Raw genomic sequence first — 19,274 nt, 5'->3', positions numbered from 1 at the left:
ATTGTTAGGCTCCATGTACACGGGACGCTGGAAATGGACGTTTAGGAGCAGTTGGGCGTTTTTTTCAGAAGTCCCTGAACGCAGCTCCATGTTATCGTATCTGTCCATGTACACATGGTAGTTTACAGTCATTTGCAGGCAGTTGCGTTCAGGGACTTTTTTTAGAACGCAATTATATTGCGTTCGAACGTGTGTTTCCCGACGTTTCAAACGCAGAAACGCGGCCGAACGTGACTAAACGTGACTGAACGTGATGAACCTACGTTCAGCCACGTTATACGTTTTTTTTCTTCCATTCAAAATCAATGGTTCCCTATGGGAGCCTATTGATTTGAATGGAAGGCGCACCGCAAGTCAGATCAGGATGATCCGACTTGCGGCGCGACCTGCACTGTGAGAATCTTAAGGGGGAACTCCACCCAAAAATGGGAAAAAAATTGCGTGGGGTTCCCCCCCAGGTTCCAAACCAGGCCCTTCGGGTCCGGCATGGAATTTGAGGGTAGCCCCACGCCGAAAAAACGGCGTGGGGTCCCCCCCAAAATCCATACCAGACCCTTATCCGAGCATGCAGCCCGGCAGGCCAGGAAAGGGGAGGGGACGAGCGAGCGGCCCCACCCCCCCTGGACCACACCAGGCCACATGCCCTCAACATGGGGGGGTGTTGGTGCTTTGGGGCAGGGGGAGCTCTGCACCCCCCACCTCAAAGCACCCTGCCCCCATGTTGATGAGGACAAGGGCCTCATCCCCACAACCCTGGCCGGTGGTTGTGGGGGTCTGCGGGCAGGGGGCTGATCGGAATCTAGAAGCCCCCTTTAACAAGGGGGCCCCCCAGATCCCGGACCCCCTCCCTGTGTGAATGGGTATTGGGGTACACTGTACCCCTACCCATTCACCCCATAAAAGATAGTGTATGTAAATAAGGACAGGAGACGTTTTGGAAAGTTTATTAAAGATCTTCATCCGGCTCTTCGGGGTCTTCTCCTCTCCGGGGGTCTTCTGCTCTTTTGCTGTCCGCCCTTCTGCTGTCCTCTCTTCTTGTCTTCTCCTCTCCGGGGGTCTTCTGCTGTCTTCTCTCCGTGGGGTCTTCTGCTCTTTTGCTGTCCGCCCTTCTGCTGTCCTCTCCTCTCCGGGGGTCTTCTGCTGTCTTCTCTCCGTGGGGTCTTCGGCTCTTTTGCTGTCCGCCCTTCTGATGTCCTCTCTTCTTGTCTTCTCCTCTCCGGTCTTCTGCTCTTGTGCTGTCGGCTGCCGGATCTCCTTCTTCCTCCGGTCCTCCTCCGACGACGTCTCCAGCGATTATGCCGGCCTCTGGTCTCTGCAGCTTATTATATAGCCATTAGGGGCGTGGCCGCCAGATGACGTCATCGGGAGACCACGCCCCTTGTGTCACATGTGACGACATGTGACGTCACATGTGACACAAGGGGCGTGGTCTCCCGATGACGTCATCTGGCGGTCACGCCCCTAATGGCTATATAATAAGCTGCAGAGACCAGAGGCCGGCATAATCGCTGGAGACGTCGTCGGAGGAGGACCGGAGGAAGAAGGAGAGCCGACAGCCGACAGCACAAGAGCAGAAGACCGGAGAGGAGAAGACAAGAAGAGAGGACATCAGAAGGGCGGACAGCAAAAGAGCCGAAGACCCCACGGAGAGAAGACAGCAGAAGACCCCCGGAGAGGAGAGGACAGCAGAAGGGCGGACAGCAAAAGAGCAGAAGACTCCACGGAGAGAAGACAGCAGAAGACCCCCGGAGAGGAGAAGACAAGAAGAGAGGACAGCAGAAGGGCGGACAGCAAAAGAGCAGAAGACCCCCGGAGAGGAGAAGACCCCGAAGAGCCGGATGAAGATTTTTAATAAACTTTCCAAAACGTCTCCTGTCATTATTTACATACACTATCTTTTATGGGGTGAATGGGTAGGGGTACAGTGTACCCCAATACCCATTCACACAGGGAGGGGGTCCGGGATCTGGGGGGCCCCCTTGTTAAAGGGGGCTTCCAGATTCCGATCAGCCCCCTGCCCGCAGACCCCCACAACCACCGGCCAGGGTTGTGGGGATGAGGCCCTTGTCCTCATCAACATGGGGGCAGGGTGCTTTGAGGTGGGGGGTGCAGAGCTCCCCCTGCCCCAAAGCACCAACACCCCCCCATGTTGAGGGCATGTGGCCTGGTGTGGTCCAGGGGGGGTGGGGCCGCTCGCTCGTCCCCTCCCCTTTCCTGGCCTGCCGGGCTGCATGCTCGGATAAGGGTCTGGTATGGATTTTGGGGGGGACCCCACGCCGTTTTTTCGGCGTGGGGCTACCCTCAAATTCCATGCCGGACCCGAAGGGCCTGGTTTGGAACCTGGGGGGGAACCCCACGCAATTTTTTTCCCATTTTTGGGTGGAGTTCCCCCTTAAGATTCTCACAGTGCAGGTCGCGCCGCAAGTCGGATCATCCTGATCTGACTTGCGGTGCGCCTTCCATTCAAATCAATAGGCTCCCATAGGGAGCCATTGATTTTGAATGGAGGCAGAAAAACGCTGCTAAAAGCAACGTGGCCAAACGTGCAATAACGCAAATGGAAAAAGCTACTGAAAGCACGTTTAACAGCTGCTTTTTCCCGGCGTCAGAAATAGCTTTGCAGGACGTTTTTTCTAACGTCTCGTGTACATGGAGCCTTACAACCCCAAGGGGGGTTTTAATCTTGCACTCTGCTTGTGTGTTAGTACTGAAAGACAGTACTTCGGTCAGGGAACAGTGCTGTCCGTGTTGGGTAAGTACAAATTTGGTTGTCCATTCTAAGGTGGTTTGGATTGCGCTTTACTTCCAAATCTTATTTTTGAAAATATGTTATTATTAATAATATAGGTAATGTTATAATACTGTTCATATAAGGGCTGAGTGTCTGAAGATAATTATTTTGGCAGTAAAAAAGCAGATAGGCATGCAAAAGCTCACTATTTTGTTAGTGACATGTCTCTGCTGAGTCTGTTATGGCAGGAATACACGATAAGAAAATCGGCCGAAAATTTCCGTTCAGCGAGCGATCGGCCAATATTCTACTGGTTAATGCCCAGCCATCAATGAGCGATGTTGATATTGTGAACGAAAAATACAGTTTGAAAAACCCCGAAAAATTCTGTCGTCTCCTTTGCGACCGATATTCTATACGTTGGTAATGAGGTCGTTCAGTTTAAATCTGTATAACCTCATCACGCACGAACACTGTTTCGATGGTCGGCGGGCAACGGTCGGGCAATATTCGGACCGTGTATGTTGGCAACGTTTTCGACCGACAAATACTTTTTCAAAAGTCGGTGGTCGAATGATCGGGCGATAGTCTAATCGTGTATTCACACCTTAAGTCCCCAGATTAATGTTCTATGTTAGTGCTAAATTCACTTTGGTGTCTGCAATTGTGCATTATTATCTCCATCTCCAATATCCAGACATTATCATTGTGCTATATTATCTCCATCTCCAATATCCAGACATTATCATTGTGCGTTATTATCTCCATCTCCAATATCCAGACATTATCATTGTGCAATATTATCTCCATCTCCAATATCCAGACATTATCATTGTGCAATATTATCTCCATCTCCAATATCCAGACATTATCATTGTGCAATATTATCTCCATCTCCAATATCCAGACATTATCATTGTGCATTATTATCTCCATCTCCAATATCCAGACATTATCATTGTGCATTATTATCTCCATCTCCAATATCCAGACATTATCATTGTGCTATATTATCTCCATCTCCAATATCCAGACATTATCATTGTGCGTTATTATCTCCATCTCCAATATCCAGACATTATCATTGTGCAATATTATCTCCATCTCCAATATCCAGACATTATCATTGTGCGTTATTATCTCCATCTCCAATATCCAGACATTATCATTGTGTGTTATTATCTCCATCTCCAATATCCAGACATTATCATTGTGCGTTATTATCTCCATCTCCAATATCCAGACATTATCATTGTGTGTTATTATCTCCATCTCCAATATCCAGACATTGTCATTGAGCATTATTATCTCCATCTCCAATATCCAGACATTATCATTGTGCATTATTATCTCCATCCCCAATATCCAGACATTATCATTGTGCATTATTATCTCCATCTCCAATATCCAGACATTGTCATTGAGCATTATTATCTCCATCTCTAATGTCCAGACATTATCATTGTGTGTTATTATCTCCATCTCCAATATCCAGACATTATCATTGTGTGTTATTATCTCCATCTCCAATATCCAGACATTGTCATTGAGCATTATTATCTCCATCTCCAATATCCAGACATTATCATTGTGCATTATTATCTCCATCCCCAATATCCAGACATTATCATTGTGCGTTATTATCTCCAATATCCAGACATTATCATTGTGCATTATTATCTCATACATAGTTACATAGTAGTTGAGGTTGAATAAAGACAATAGTCCATCCAGTTCAACCTGTTTAGGTGTATATGGATGTAATTATTTTCTATACCCCTGAATGTTATAATCCTTGAGATGTACGTCCAAGAGTCTTTTAAAATTAGCCATACTCCCCGCAGTTACTACCACTTGTGATAGAGAATTCCACAATCTTGTAGCCCTTACTGTAAAGAACCCCTTGCGTAGCCTAAGGTTAAATCTCTTCTCCTCTAATCGCATTGTATGGCCTCATGTTCTCATGCATTCATTGCGACTGAACAGTTTTTTTTTTCTATGTTGAGATCACCGTTGAGGTACTTGTAAATCGCTATCGTGTCCCCTCTCAGCCGTCTCCTCTCCAGGGAGAATAGTCAAGCGCTTGTAAGCGCTCTTCATAATTAAGGTCCTCCAATCCCCTAATCAGTTTAGTTGCCCTTCTCTGGACTCTTTCCAGCTCCTTCACATCCCTTCTGAGGATTGGCGACCAGAACTGGACAGAATACTCCAGATGTGGCCGGACCATGGTTTTATAATGGTAGGATTATAGTTTTATCTCTGGAATACATCCCCTTCCCTATGCATGCTAATATTCTCCATCTCCAATATCCAGACATTATCATTGTGCAGACATTCCAATTCCATGCAGGTTTCTGATGTAGAATCAGAGATTTAAATTGAAGACATTAATAGAACCAATAGCAATTTCTAAATTGTTCCAAACTACTCTGCTAGATATCTCAGATGGAAAATTCCTTTAAGTAAAAAAAAAAAAATCTTAATAGTGAAAATATTGCATTGACTGGCAATGGAGTTTTACGCTGGCTGTCAATTTGTGTGTCAGTAACGACAGACAGTATTTTGGACAGGGGACAATACTATCCGTGCTGGGTAAGTCATTAACTGGGCAAATACCCACTTCTGATATGTTCTTTATTTCTAAACCTCCTTTATGAAAACACAGTATATTCTTTTTTTGTTTTGTAGATATTCAGCTCAGTGTTGGTATTACTATATCTCTCATATGCCTTCCATGTTGAATTTGCCATAAATGTGAACAAAGTGTTACTCTAAATCAGCTTTCTCAACCTTTTCAAGGAACCCTTGAAATAACTTTCCGATCTCAGGGTACCCCTGATAATAATTACTATATCTACAACTCATTACATTAGTGTGATTAAAGGTGGGAAGAATTCTGCTTACACTTATCTTCATTGGGGACAAAAAAAACTCCCTTAAAGATAGCTAAAAAGATCAATGGTGTAAGTGGAAACTTCTGAGAGGCAGAAATTGCTCAAGGAACCCCTAGCAATCTCTGTGAGAACCTTAGGCCCATTTTACACAGACTTTCCGATCCGGTCCGCCTGTCAGTTTTTCAGGCAGTCCGGATCGGATGCTCCATGCACTCCTATGGAACAGCGGATGTCAGAGGAGACATCTCCTCTGACACCCACTGCTATCCAAACCGATCCTTGAAATTCAGACGGTTGGAAACCCCATTTTCCATTAGTCTGGAGTATCGGATGAGATAAGATCGGATGAAAACGTTTTCATCCGATCTCCTATAGAGGAGAGCGGGGATCTGACAGCTCTGTCTCTGCAAAGTAAGCGTAGACGGAGCTGTCATCTGCCTGCTTAGCAGGGATTGGCGGATCGATCCCCCCGCTGAGCAAAACTGAGTCCGTCGGGTGCACTGCCTGTCTGAAAGGGGCCTTAGGGTTCTATGTAAACCTGGTCGAGAAACCCTGATCTACATACTCAGAACTAAATAGGACAACACTTGGTATTGGAACTTAAAGTGTATGCATAGCCAAAAATATTTTTAGATGGTAGAGAAAAGTCAAAACCCTGATCAGATTATTTTTTACTGTCTGTATCCTGTTAGGAAGCTCTCCCTTTGTTTCCTGCCTTGAAGGCACAACAGTGAATGAGAGGAAATCTCCCAAAAATGAGAAGAATTCACATCTTAGACAGTTGTTCCCAGCACAGGTGTCCCCAATGGAAGATTTCCCTTCACCTCTTGCTCTGGTGACAAAATTTAGCATTTCCCATCACTTTCTATCTCTCTAAAAATGATCAGCAAAAGAAGCAGAAATGGGTTTATACCCCCAGAAACCTGATGGAGGGCTAACCTATCAGAAAAAACAGTTTTGCTTTTATATAAACTTTAAGGACCACTTTCATGGGAAAAAAAAAAACAAAACGTATTCTTGCATATGTGGGTAATAAATGTAATAATAGTATTTGGTAGGAAAATCTTTTTTACTTCTGTCACGTTAGTATTATTATTATACAGTATTTATATAGCGCCAACAGTTTACGCAGCGCTTTACAACTTGAGGGTAGACAGTACAAATACAATACACTTTATACAGTAGGAATCAGAGGGCTCTGCTCATTAGAGCTTACAATCTAAGAGGGAGGGTCAAGAGATACAAGAGGTAATAACTGTGGGGGATGGGCTGATGGAGCAAATAAAAGTACAGTAGTTAGGTGGGGGCAGTTATCTTATAATTTTCTAGACGTGCCTGCAGGTCAAGCTGTCCAGTAGAAGTAACAAGGACAAACGTTTATGGGGGTCTTAAAGGGAAGCTTTTTTCACACATTTTTGAAGGTTCTCTTTTGACCAGGTCATGGTGTAGGTCAGGGGTCTCCAAACGTTTCCGTCTGATGGCTACATAATGTATTTTACAAACACTTGTGGGCCAAAAAAATCAGTTTTATAAAAAGTCCCTTATTTATGTCCAGGAGCGCCCAACAGATTCCCTTGCATACATACGGGAGTGCCCAACAGAGTCCCCACTTACATCCATGTGTATCCAGCAGAATTCCCCCTTACATCCATGTGTATCCAGCAGAATTCCCCCTTACATCCATGTGTATCTAGCAGAATCCCCCCTTACATCCATGTGTATCCAGCAGAATCCCCCCTTACATCCATGTGTATCTAGCAGAATCCCCCCTTACATCCATGTGTATCCAGCAGAGTCCCTCCTGTATCTAGCAGAATCCCCCCTTACATCCATGTGTATCTAGCAGAATCCCCCCTGTATCTAGCAGAATTCCCCCTTACATCCATGTGTATCTAGCAGAATCCTCCCCTATATCCATGTGTATCCAGCAGAATCCCCCCTTACATCCATGTGTATCTAGCAGAATCCCCCCTGTATCTAGCAGAATCCCCCCTTACATCCATGTGTATCTAGCAGAATCCCCCCTTACATCCATGTGTATCTAGCAGAATCCCCCCTGTATCTAGCAGAATCCCCCCTTACATCCATGTGTATCTAGCAGAATCCCCCCCCTACATCCATGTGTATCTAGCAGAATCCCCCTTACATCCATGTGTATCTAGCAGAATCCCCCCTGTATCTAGCAGAATCCTCACCTACATCCATGTGTATCTAGCAGAATCCCCCCTGTATCTAGCAGAATCCCCCCTTACATCCATGTGTATCTAGCAGAATCCCCCCTGTATCTAGCAGAATCCCCCCTTACATCCATGTGTATCTAGCAGAATCCCCCCCTACATCCATGTGTATCTAGCAGAATCCCCCTTACATCCATGTGTATCTAGCAGAATCCCCCCTGTATCTAGCAGAATCCTCCCCTACATCCATGTGTATCTAGCAGAATCCTCCCCTATATCCATGTGTATCCAGCAGAATCCCCCCTTACATCCATGTGTATCTCGCAGAATCCCCCCTGTATCTAGCAGAATCCCCCCTTACATCCATGTGTATCTAGCAGAATCCCCCCTGTATCTAGCAGAATCCCCCCTTACATCCATGTGTATCTAGCAGAATCCCCCCCTACATCCATGTGTATCTAGCAGAATCCCCCTTACATCCATGTGTATCTAGCAGAATCCCCCCTGTATCTAGCAGAATCCTCCCCTACATCCATGTGTATCTAGCAGAATCCCCCCTGTATCTAGCAGAATCCCCCCTTACATCCATGTGTATCTAGCACAATCCCCCCCTGTATCTAGCAGAATCCCCCCTTACATCCATGTGTATCTAGCAGAATCCCCCCCTACATCCATGTGTATCTAGCAGAATCCCCCTTACATCCATGTGTATCTAGCAGAATCCCCCCTGTATCTAGCAGAATCCTCCCCTACATCCATGTGTATCTAGCAGAATCCTCCCTTACATCCATGTGTATCTAGCAGAATCCTCCCCTACATCCATGTGTATCTAGCAGAATCCTCCCTTACATCCATGTGTATCTAGCAGAATCCCACCTTTACATCCATGTGTATCTAGCAGAATCCTCCCTTACATCCATGTGTATCTAGCAGAATCCTCCCCTACATCCATGTGTATCTAGCAGAATCCTCCCTTACATCCATGTGTATCTAGCAGAATCCCACCTTTACATCCATGTGTATCTAGCAGAATCCTCCCTTACATCCATGTGTATCTAGCAGAATCCCCCCTTGACATCCATGTGTATCTAGCAGAATCCCCCCTGTATCTAGCAGAATCCCCCTTACATCCATGTGTATCTAGCAGAATCCCCCCTTACATCCATGTGTATCTAGCAGAATCCCCCCTTTACATCCATGCATGCCCATCAGAATCCCCCTTACATCCAGGCATGCCCTTAGAATCTCCTTTACATCTATGCGCAGAAGGGTCAGTAGATGCACCAGTGTCTGTATTAAGATGCAGAGACCAGAGCATCTATTGACAGACAGCTGGGGTATTTTGCTGGATAGTTGCTGCAGGTCAGATAACATCTTGTAGCAAGCTGGTTCTGGCCCTCGGCTGTAGTTTTGGGGACCTCTGGTGTAGATAATAGCAGTTGGTCACATTCTCCTAGACTGGTTAAAATGTTGAATAAGTTACACCTCTCATCCAAGTAGTTTCCTTAGTTTAGAGCAGCCATTCTCAACTAGGGTTCCTCCAGAGGTTGCTAGGGGTTCCTTGAGCTGTGGCTGATTGACCTCACTTTTGATGATACCTGCATCTAGGACCAGCACAAAAGTGTGACATCAATTTTTTATTTTTTGCAAGGGTGACATTGTGATCACCACTGTAAGGGTTGCATTCTTCCTACTGACCACCAATATAAGAGGATTTTTTTTTTCCACTGAAAATTGAATAGGTTTTAGTAGGAGTTCCCTAAGACCTGAATATTATATTAGGAGTTCCCCAGGGGTAAAAAGGTTGGGTAATGCTGGCTTGGAGTATCAGAAACATACCCCACCAAGTGGTCCATCCAACTTGCTCCCCTTTTTATTACTGTTATGTGGGTTCCTTTCCTTTTGTGTGTGTGATTGTTTATTGTATTATATGTATTAGCAGAACTGTATGTAATGCATTGTATTATATGTATTGTATCAGAATACAATATTTTGCAAAATGCCAGTCCTTTAATGGAATGCTATGATATAGATTTGGTACATAAGTGTGTTGATGTGCTCCAGCTATGCTCAGTATTTCGGTGGAGGTACTGTGCTGCATGTACTGGGTAAGTCACAACTAAAGAAAATATTTTATTTTTGACATCTATAAGTTGGGGGTTTGTGCATATGGACGGATTTAGGTACACAATGCCAGAATCCAGCACTTTTCTCTGTCCAGGAGCCCACAGGTGTTGCATATAGCCTATGAAAATCAATGACAGGTTGTCAGACACCAAAGCTGTACTCCTGTAGTCATACATCTTAGTGATTACGGCCCTGGTCATTGACAGTTTGCATCCAGGGCACAGCCACGGCATCTGACAACCTGTCATTGAGTTTTACAGGCTGCTGGCCGTGGCTGTGCACAACACCTGGGGATTCCTGGGTGCAGAAATATGTCTATGTGAATGAGGACTATTTAGAATTGTAGCAATTTATTCGATTTTTGATTCCTCAATTTACAGGCAGTCTAAGTTTCATAAAAATGAACAATTCTATGATATCACTGAGTTTGTGAAAGATCCAATTCACTGACTACAGGCAGTGATCAGTGAATGTTTCCTATATTTATCCAGCACCAGAGGGTTTATTAGTAAGATGAATGGATAAGGTCAGCCATAAACCATTGTATGTTTGTATGTTTGTAAGTAACGCATCTATTGTTTATATCAACTTGAGATGCCATTGCTGACCTTTAAATTTGCAAGCCCAATGTGTACCAACCAGATCCTCGTTGGAACCAGCAGGTAGACAGTGAATCATTAAGGGCCTCTCCACCCCTTTTCAGCATTTTTTAGTGCCTCCAGGAGCACTTCTCTTTTTTTTTTTTAAAAAACAATCCATCAACATGCATCTATAGACCAGAAAATCAACCTGCTTCATTCCTTTTCAGCCCAACACATGTATTTTATGTTAGAGAATTGCTGTATGTGGAGAAGCAGGGGAATTTGTTTACACCAGGGTTCTTAAAACTTTTTAGTATGAGAGCACACTGTATATTTTACAAATATTTGTGGACAAAAAATCAGTTTTGTAAAAGTCCTCCCTTATATCCAGGAGTGTCCAGCAGAGTTCGTCCTTACATCTACGTGTGGCCATCAGAGCCCCCCCCCCCCTTACATCCATCTGTGCCCAGCAGAGCCCCCCCCCCCTTACATCCATCTGTGCCCAGCAGAGCCCCCCCCCCCCCTTACATCCATCTGTGCCCAGCAGAGCCCCCCCCCCCCTTACATCCATCTGTGCCCAGCAGAGCCCCCCCCCCCTTACATCCATCTGTGCCCAGCAGAGCCCTCCCCCTTACATTCATGTGTGACCAGCAGAGCCCCCCCCTTACATCCATGAGTAATAAGCTGAGCCCCCCCTTACATCCATGTGTGCTACCCAGCAGAGTTCCCCCTTATATCCACATGTGACTAGCAGAGATCTCCCTTACATTCATGTGTGCCCTGCAGAGTCGTCACCCCCCTTACATCCATGTGTGTCCAGCAAAGTCCCCCTTTGCAACCATATGTGCCCAGCAGAGTCTCTCCTTGCATTATTGCGTGCCCAGCAGAGTCCCCCTTAAATTCATATGTGCCAAGCAGAGTCCCCTCTTACATCCATGCGTGCCCAGCAGAGTCTACTCCTTACATGCATGTGTGCCCAGCAGAGATCCCCCCCCTTACATGCATGTGTGCCCAGCAGAGTCCCCTCTTTCATCCATGTGTGCCCAGCAGAGTCCCCCCTTACATCCATGTGTGCCCAGCAGAGCCCCTCCCCTTTGCAAACATAGGTGCCCAGCAGAGTCCCCTCCTTGCATTATTGTGTGCCCAGCACAGTCCCCCCTTACACCCATGTGTGCCCAGAAGGTCGCACCCTTTGCAAACATATGTGCCCAGCAGAGTCTCTCCTTGCATCCATGTGTGCCCAGCAGAGTCCCCCCTTACACCCATGTGTGCCCAGAAGGTCGCACCCTTTGCAAACATATGTGCCCAGCAGAGTCCCTCCTTGCATTATTGTGTGCTCAGCAAAGTTAGCCTCATGGCCAACTGGCTGGCAGTGGATGTGCGGGTTTCCATATTATGATACACAGACCAGATTATCCACTACCAGCCAGCTGGGGTATTTTGCTGGACCATTGTTGGGGGACAGATAAAACCTTGTAGCTGGCCAGATTTTTATTTTACCTATTCTCTGCACCATTAGACAGTCCAAGTGCACTAGACTTCAGTTTCCAAAATGAACATAAAGTTCTCCAAGTAAACACTCTGTACTCCTTCAGTCAGTCAACTCCACTGTAATGGTATTTTTTCTTAGTTCAGCTTTAATTCTGCTAATTCTGGATAAGGGCTTTGAACGCACAGACTTCCGCTCCTTCATTGAAGTTAAAGAGCTGAGGGCTATAAAGAGCTCCTCCCCTCTAGTTAGTGGATACATTTTAACCCTTTCCTGGATATTCTGTTTTCTATTAATATTATTTTTATAAATATTAATATAAAAATACATATTATTGTCTATATATTATTATTGGTAATTATCATAATAATCATAATAATAGTCATAATAATGTAATCATTTGGTTAAAGTGGTAATATAAGTAATACAAATTAAGTACGGGTGTAAGGCCACGACTGTGCGATCCCATCCAGGGAAGTTTTACACTTACCATCTATTTGTGTGCCGGTAGTGAAAGACTGTATTTTGGCCAGGGAACGGTGCTCTCTGTGATGGGTAAGTCACTAAAAGGAAAAATTATATTTTAATATTACATTTTATTTCTAAAAATCATACTTAAACCTAGAAAAATAAGTCTGTTTTTTTAAAGTATATATATTTAATGTCTGGAAGAGGAGTACTGGCACATACTGCAGGGTGTCAACTGGATACAGATGTCATCTGTGTAAAGATGAATCTTACAATGTAACAATCAATTCATTTTAAAATTAAATTGTAGTGTGCAGATAAAGGACAATGTCCAGAGCTTTAAATCTACAAAGCCAGGGGTTTAAACAGGAGGGGTTTGATTTATTAAAATATGTGCAAAGTAGCCAATCATCAGCTTCTAACTTCAACTTGTTCAATATAGCTTTGACAAAGAAAAAAAAAATCTAGAAGAGGCTTCTTTGCACATCTGCACCAGATTTTGCACTCTCCAGTTTTAATAAATCAACCCCAGTATGTCAAAATCTTCTGGGTTTTGCATTGCAGTTTACTCATTCAGTATAAAATGCAAATGTGATCTATGCATTGCATGACTTCCCTGTGATATAGTTACATCATTCCTTAAGTGCCAGACGCTATTAATAATTTATATACAGGATATTAATAATTTATATACAGGATATATATATATATATATATATATATATATATATATATATATATATATATATATATACACAGTGTAGTGGTATATATATACTATGTACAGTATAGGTGTATATAAATATAAATTAAAAAAAAAAAAAATATATATATATATATATTTTAATATATTTTCTTTTTAATAAAAAAATAATATAAAGTATGCATAGATTTTTTATATATATATATATATATATATATATATATATATATATATATATATATATATATATACACACACACACACACACAATTTCAAGGTAGGACACCTCTGCTGTGTAGATCTCTTTGCACAAAGATTACATCTATTGTGACACTCCCTTATTACCACAAAGTATCCATCAAATAATAGAAGATGCAATCCAATTGTTGTTCCAAATATCCTTTACTTCTAAACTTCATGCATTAATAAGTAAATATACATGCATGAAGATCAGAAGTAAAGGATATTTGGAACAAACAACAATTGGATTGCATCTTTTATTATTTGTTATATATATATATATATATATATATATATATATATATATATATATATATATATATATATATATATTTACATTTTCATATATGTATATATATATATATATATATATATTTTTTTTTTATTATTATTATTATATTGCTAGTTTGCTAGTGTCGCTAATGAATACAGTATGTGGCAGCAGTCATGTGTCATGGAGTTTTTCAGCAGCTGTCAGCTTGTGTGCCAACAGAGACAGGCAGTATTTTGGAGAGGGGACAATCCTCTCTGTGTTGGGTAAGTGATTAATACAGAAATGGTGTATTGTGTTTAGGCTGTTTACGTTCATCTATGAAAATCTATACAAAGATTAATAATTTGATGATAGGCGGTCAAATGTTGCAATGTAAGTAACGTATCTTACTGACAGACTTTCTATAAATTTGGGAATGAAGGGCAGTATTGCCATAACTAAATAGTTACCTTCCTATGGGAGATGAGAACTAAACCTGTTACTTGTTAGTAGAATTGAGTAGGCATTTGTAGATTTGGTGGATTTGGTTGTCTGGATGTTTTGGTGCCCGGGTCTCTCAGTGTGCTCTGGCAATACTCAGTATTTCGGGGGAGGCACCGTGCTGCATGTTTTGGGTAAGTCACAGATAAATGAAAGACTGGTGTGAGATTTTTGTTTTTAATGGTATTTGGGATTTATAAAAGTTTTGTATAAAAATCACAATTAGGCCTCTTGCACACAATACTCCTGTTTGAGCATCTTTAGTAGTGACTTATCCCCCGTTCACATCAAGCCGATTGCCGGCAACGGCACCATCTGAATCGATGTGACGCCGACTTTGTCTGTTATCTGTTTATTGATCAATTGTTCCTCCAAGGGATTAAAGTGGTTCTAAAGGCTGAAGGCTTTTTACTTTTTACTAGAATACTGCAATCACTGAGCAGCAAATTATATCACCTGTGATGTGTTTCAGTTTTCTTGCAAACCTGGCCTGTTAGGCTCCTTTCACACACTCCGTCCATTGGACGGATTCCGTTTTTCTCAGCGGGGGATCGAGCCGCCGATCCCCCGCTGAGCAGCAGGATGACAGCTGTGTCTCTGTGCTGTGTGCGGCTGTCAGTCCCCCATGCATCTCTATGGGGGAAATCGGATGGGAACGGACCGTCGGTCTGTTCTCATCCGATCCGATCCGCTGGACGGATGGAAAATAGGGTTTCCCTCCGTCCAGATTTGACGGATCGGATGTCAGCGGACATGTCTCCGCTGACATCCGATCCCCCATAGAGATGCATGGGGGGACCGATCTGAACGGTCCGCCTGTGTGAAAGGGGCCTTAGTGTGCCCTGAGGACCGGAGTTGAGAAACGCTGCTCTACAGTAAAGGAGTTGTAAAGTCAGGAAGGTTTTTTATTATAATGCATTCTATGCATTAAGATAAAAAGCCTTCTGTGTGTGTAGCAGCCTTTCTCAGCCCCCCCTAATATTTACCCGAGCCTCATTTCTGTCCATCAATGTCCAGGAGTCCCTCAACCGTCCAGAACTCTCCCTCCTGATTGGCAGAGACACAGCAGTGGCGCCATTGGCTCCCATGGATGTCAATCCCAATAAAAAAAAATTAAAAAATCAAATTTTTTCATCATTTTAGGCCAATTTTTTTTCTTCTCTACATATTTTTGGTAAAAAAATCCCAATAAGCGTATTTTGATTGGTTTGCGCAAAAGTTATCGCGTCTACAAACTAGGGGAAAGATTTATGTCATTTTTATTTATTTTACTAGTAATGGCGGCGATCAACAATTTTTAGCGGTACTGCGACATTGCGGCGGACAGATCGGACCCCTAACTGACATTTTTGACACTTTTGGGGGTACAAGTGACATTACTACAGTAATTAGTGCTAAAAATATGCACTGTTACTGTAATAATGACACTGGCAGGCAGTGGCGGCCCGTCAATTGGGGGCGCAGGGGCGCCGCCCCCCCATCCATGCATCCGGCCCCCTAAACTACATGCAGGGCACTGGATGCATGGATTCCAATGGGGTTTTTTTTTTTTTTTTTGAAGCACGTGATTAGAGCCAGAGGCTCGAATAGGCTTCAAAATAGGGTGGGCTCGGGCCCAGAGCCCATCCAGTTGTGTGACAATAGGAAATTAATATTCGCTATTGTCACACGGATTCTCCTCCTGTCCAATTAGGAAGTGAGTCCTGAGACCCGATTCCCAATTGGCCGAAAGGAGAAGCCTTGCTATTGGCCAAAAAGGAGGATTAGGGAGGAGGTGAAGGGGAAGCCCGACCAAGGAGCAAACTGAGGGGAAGGCCGCTGCTGCCTGCCCTCCACAATTCAGTCCAGGGTGAGTGAGCCGGAGCTGCTCTGGTTCGGGGGGCCCATGGAGCACCAGCTGCCACTGCTGGCAGGGAAGGGATAACCCAGGGGTGATCAAAGGGTTAAATGTGAGACTAGGGGGTGTTTTCTAACTTTGAGGGGGATGGGCTTGTGAAATCAACACAGAGATCTGTGTTCCTAAATAGGAGGATCACAGGAGCTCTGCGTTGATAGCTGAGGGAACAACGGTCTGCTGTGTTTACAACAGCAGACTGCCGTTCTCTCTTCAGGGGGAGAGATCGCAGGTGCTCGGTGGCAATTGCGGTCACCGGCCCGGTGGATCGGGTTCCCTGCTGGCGAGTGGGCACGAGCGTGCCCCCAGGGTGGCTTCATGGAAGCACTTTACAGGTACGTCGATTAGCGGGAACCTGCCACCGTATATCGACGGCGGCTGGTCGGCAAGTGGTTAAAACTGAATGCAAGTGTGAAAGTGCCCTAAAACTGTCCCCTTCCCCCTTCTAACACCTATGCAATGACTATTCTTATATCTCTGTCCTTGCAAGAACCTCCAATTACATAGGTAATGAATCAATGTGTCAGAAGTGACCAATATAAGCCAGGAGAAAAGCATACCTTACAACTTTTGGAGATTGGAACAAGGGACACCTATTAGAAAAATAGGTAGGTATAGGACACACACCCCTGCCACACCCACTGAAAGAAGAATTCTATAAAAAAAAAAAAAAAAAGATTAGTTAAACCCTCAAGTGCTTTTTTACCACCTTTATTGCTTTATACTGGCTTTTGACATTTACAAAAGCAACAATTTAGAAATTGGATGGAAGGTTTAGAACTAGGAAACACTTGAAAGATAAAAAGTGCATTTTTTTATACAATTATATAGATCAGACCAAAATGAGGGACAAATGAGGAGCAAAAAGGGACAGAAACGTTTTTCCAAATCAGGGACAGTCCCTCAAAATGAGGGACAGTTGGGAGCTTTAGAGAAGGCGTTAAGAGGAGCTGAGCAAATAATCAATCGGCATGAGACCTAAATGTCTGCTGGATAACCTGTGTAATAATATGCCCCAGTCATGGCCCACTCATGTCTACTCATATGACCCAAGCAGTACCCTAAACCAGGAGTAGGCAACCTTGGCTCTCTGTTTGTGCTAAAAATAGAAATCCCACCATACTTCTGCCTCTGGAAGCAATGCCTGTGGCTATCAGGGTCTTGCAATGCTTAAAGGGACTTGTAGTTCACAACAGCTAGTGCTGAGGTTGCCTATCCCCTGCTCTAGACCTTTCATGTCAACTCATATGACCTAAGCCATATCCTAAACCCTAGACCAGGAGTAAGCAACCTTGGTTCTCTGGATGTGCTAAAACTACAAATCCCATCATGCCTCTGGAAGCAATGCCTGTGGCTATCAGGATCTTGTAATGCATCAGGGGACTTGTATTTCACAACAGCTAGTGCTGAGGTTGCCTACCCCCTGGTCTAGACCTTTCATGTCTACTCATATGACCCAAGCCAAATCCTAAACCCTAGACCAAGAGTAGGCAACCTTGGCTCTCTGTTTGTGCTAAAACTACAAAGCCCATCATGCCTCTGCCTCTGGAAGCAATGCCTGTGGCTATCAGGGTCTTGTAATGCTCCAAGGGACTTGTAGTTCACAACAGCTAGTGCTGAGGTTGCCTATCCCCTGCTCTAGACCTTTCATGTCTACTCATATGACCCAAGCCATATCCTAAACCCTAGACCAGGAGTAAGCAACCTTGGTTCTCTGGATGTGCTAAAACTACAAATCCCATCATGCCTCTGCACCTGGAAGCAATGCCTGTGTCTCTCAGGATCTTGTAATGCTTCAGGGGACTTGTAGTTCACAACAGCTAGTGCTGAGGTTGCCTATCCTCTGCTCTGGACTTTTCATCTTGGATCCTTCCTTCAAAAATAGCAGTGTTCCTTGTAATGTAAGTGTGCCTAGGCACTCCTGTGCTTACAGCCTCATAGCTGTATATGTCCAGTGTGAAATACAAGGGCACTGCTGCCTCTGAGAGCCTTTTCACGCTTTTGCGCTACAAAAAGCACCCGAAAAGCTCACGGAAACCTATTCCCATTGAAATCAATGAATGCTTTCACACTGGGGTGGTGCACTGGCAGGGCGGTGAAAAAATCCTGCAAGCAGCATCCTTGGAGCATTAACAAAAGCGCCTCAAGAACGCCCCTCTTCATTGAAATTAATGGGTTCTTGAAGCAGTTTTTGAGTCAAGTGTCTATAAAAAAAAGCACACCGCTAACGCATGAAAAGTTCCTCAAAAGAGCTGCTAGAGCGCTCAGAGGTTTATGGGCAGTTTTCAAGCTCCTCAGTATGAAAGGGATCTGACTACTAATCAGAAGTGATGTCACCTCGGTACTGTTCAATGTTCTCCTTGCTGGAGGCTCTGAACTGTGGAAGCAATTCCCTGCCTCTGCCAAGATGGCAGCTTCCAAAGTTAATTCCTCTTTACAGCATGTGCACATGTTAGCCATTGTCTTTGGGGTTAGTTGGTGTTGACCAAAAAGGTTCACATTCAATTTTTTATCCATCATCACATTTTAGGGGCTTATGGTAGAAATTAGGGATCGACCGATTATCACTTTTTTGAAAGTATCGGTATGGGCCACAAACTTGGCCGATATGACCGATATTTTCTTAAGGTAGGTCCTATTGGGCAGCCACCGGAGGGGACGGGGGGATGGAGATTAGAGCGCCGCCTGATTAAACAGAGCAGGGTTCTTCTGCTTACCCGGTGCAGGCGCTGTCATGCGAAGTCCCACCTCCTGGACTGACTCCTACCTATGATAGACAGCACACTGGTGACGTCTATCATAGGAGCCGGTCCAGGAGGCGGGACTTCGTATGACAGCGCCCGCACCAGGTAAGCAGAAGAACCCTGCACTGTGTAATCAGGCGGCATTCTAATCCCCATGCACTGTTCACTCTGCATTGGATGGGGGCACTGGTCACTCTGCATTGGATGGGGGCACTGGTCACTCTGAATTGGATGGGGGCACTGGTCACTCTGAATTGGATGGGGGCACTTGTCACTCTGCATTGGATGTGTGATTGAATGTGCAGAATATCGGCTGATACCGATACTTTGCGACCAAAATATCGGTATTGGCCCTGGAAAAACCATGTCGGTCTATCCCTAGTGGAAATCGCAACACGTCAACTCATGACTGTGCACTCGGCCAAAGCAATTAAAAAAAAATGCAGATGCATATTTGTTAATCCATCCCTAA

The 19,274-nt window shown here is 44.2% G+C and overlaps 1 gene segment (V, D, J or C); it reads left to right on the top strand.

The window, feature by feature from the left end:
• Window positions 1-9,823: 9,823 nt before the first annotated feature.
• LOC309563175 (M1-specific T cell receptor beta chain-like) overlaps window positions 9,824-19,274 on the top strand; it is a 54,919-nt gene continuing 45,468 nt past the window's right edge. Inside the window, exon 1 of the C gene segment in view lies at window positions 9,824-9,910.

The sequence above is a fragment of the Pelophylax lessonae genome (genome assembly GCF_965119305.1).
Source record: "Pelophylax lessonae genome assembly, chromosome: 9".
Taxonomy (NCBI): domain Eukaryota; kingdom Metazoa; phylum Chordata; class Amphibia; order Anura; family Ranidae; genus Pelophylax; species Pelophylax lessonae.
This window is presented reverse-complemented; position numbering and strand designations above follow the sequence as displayed.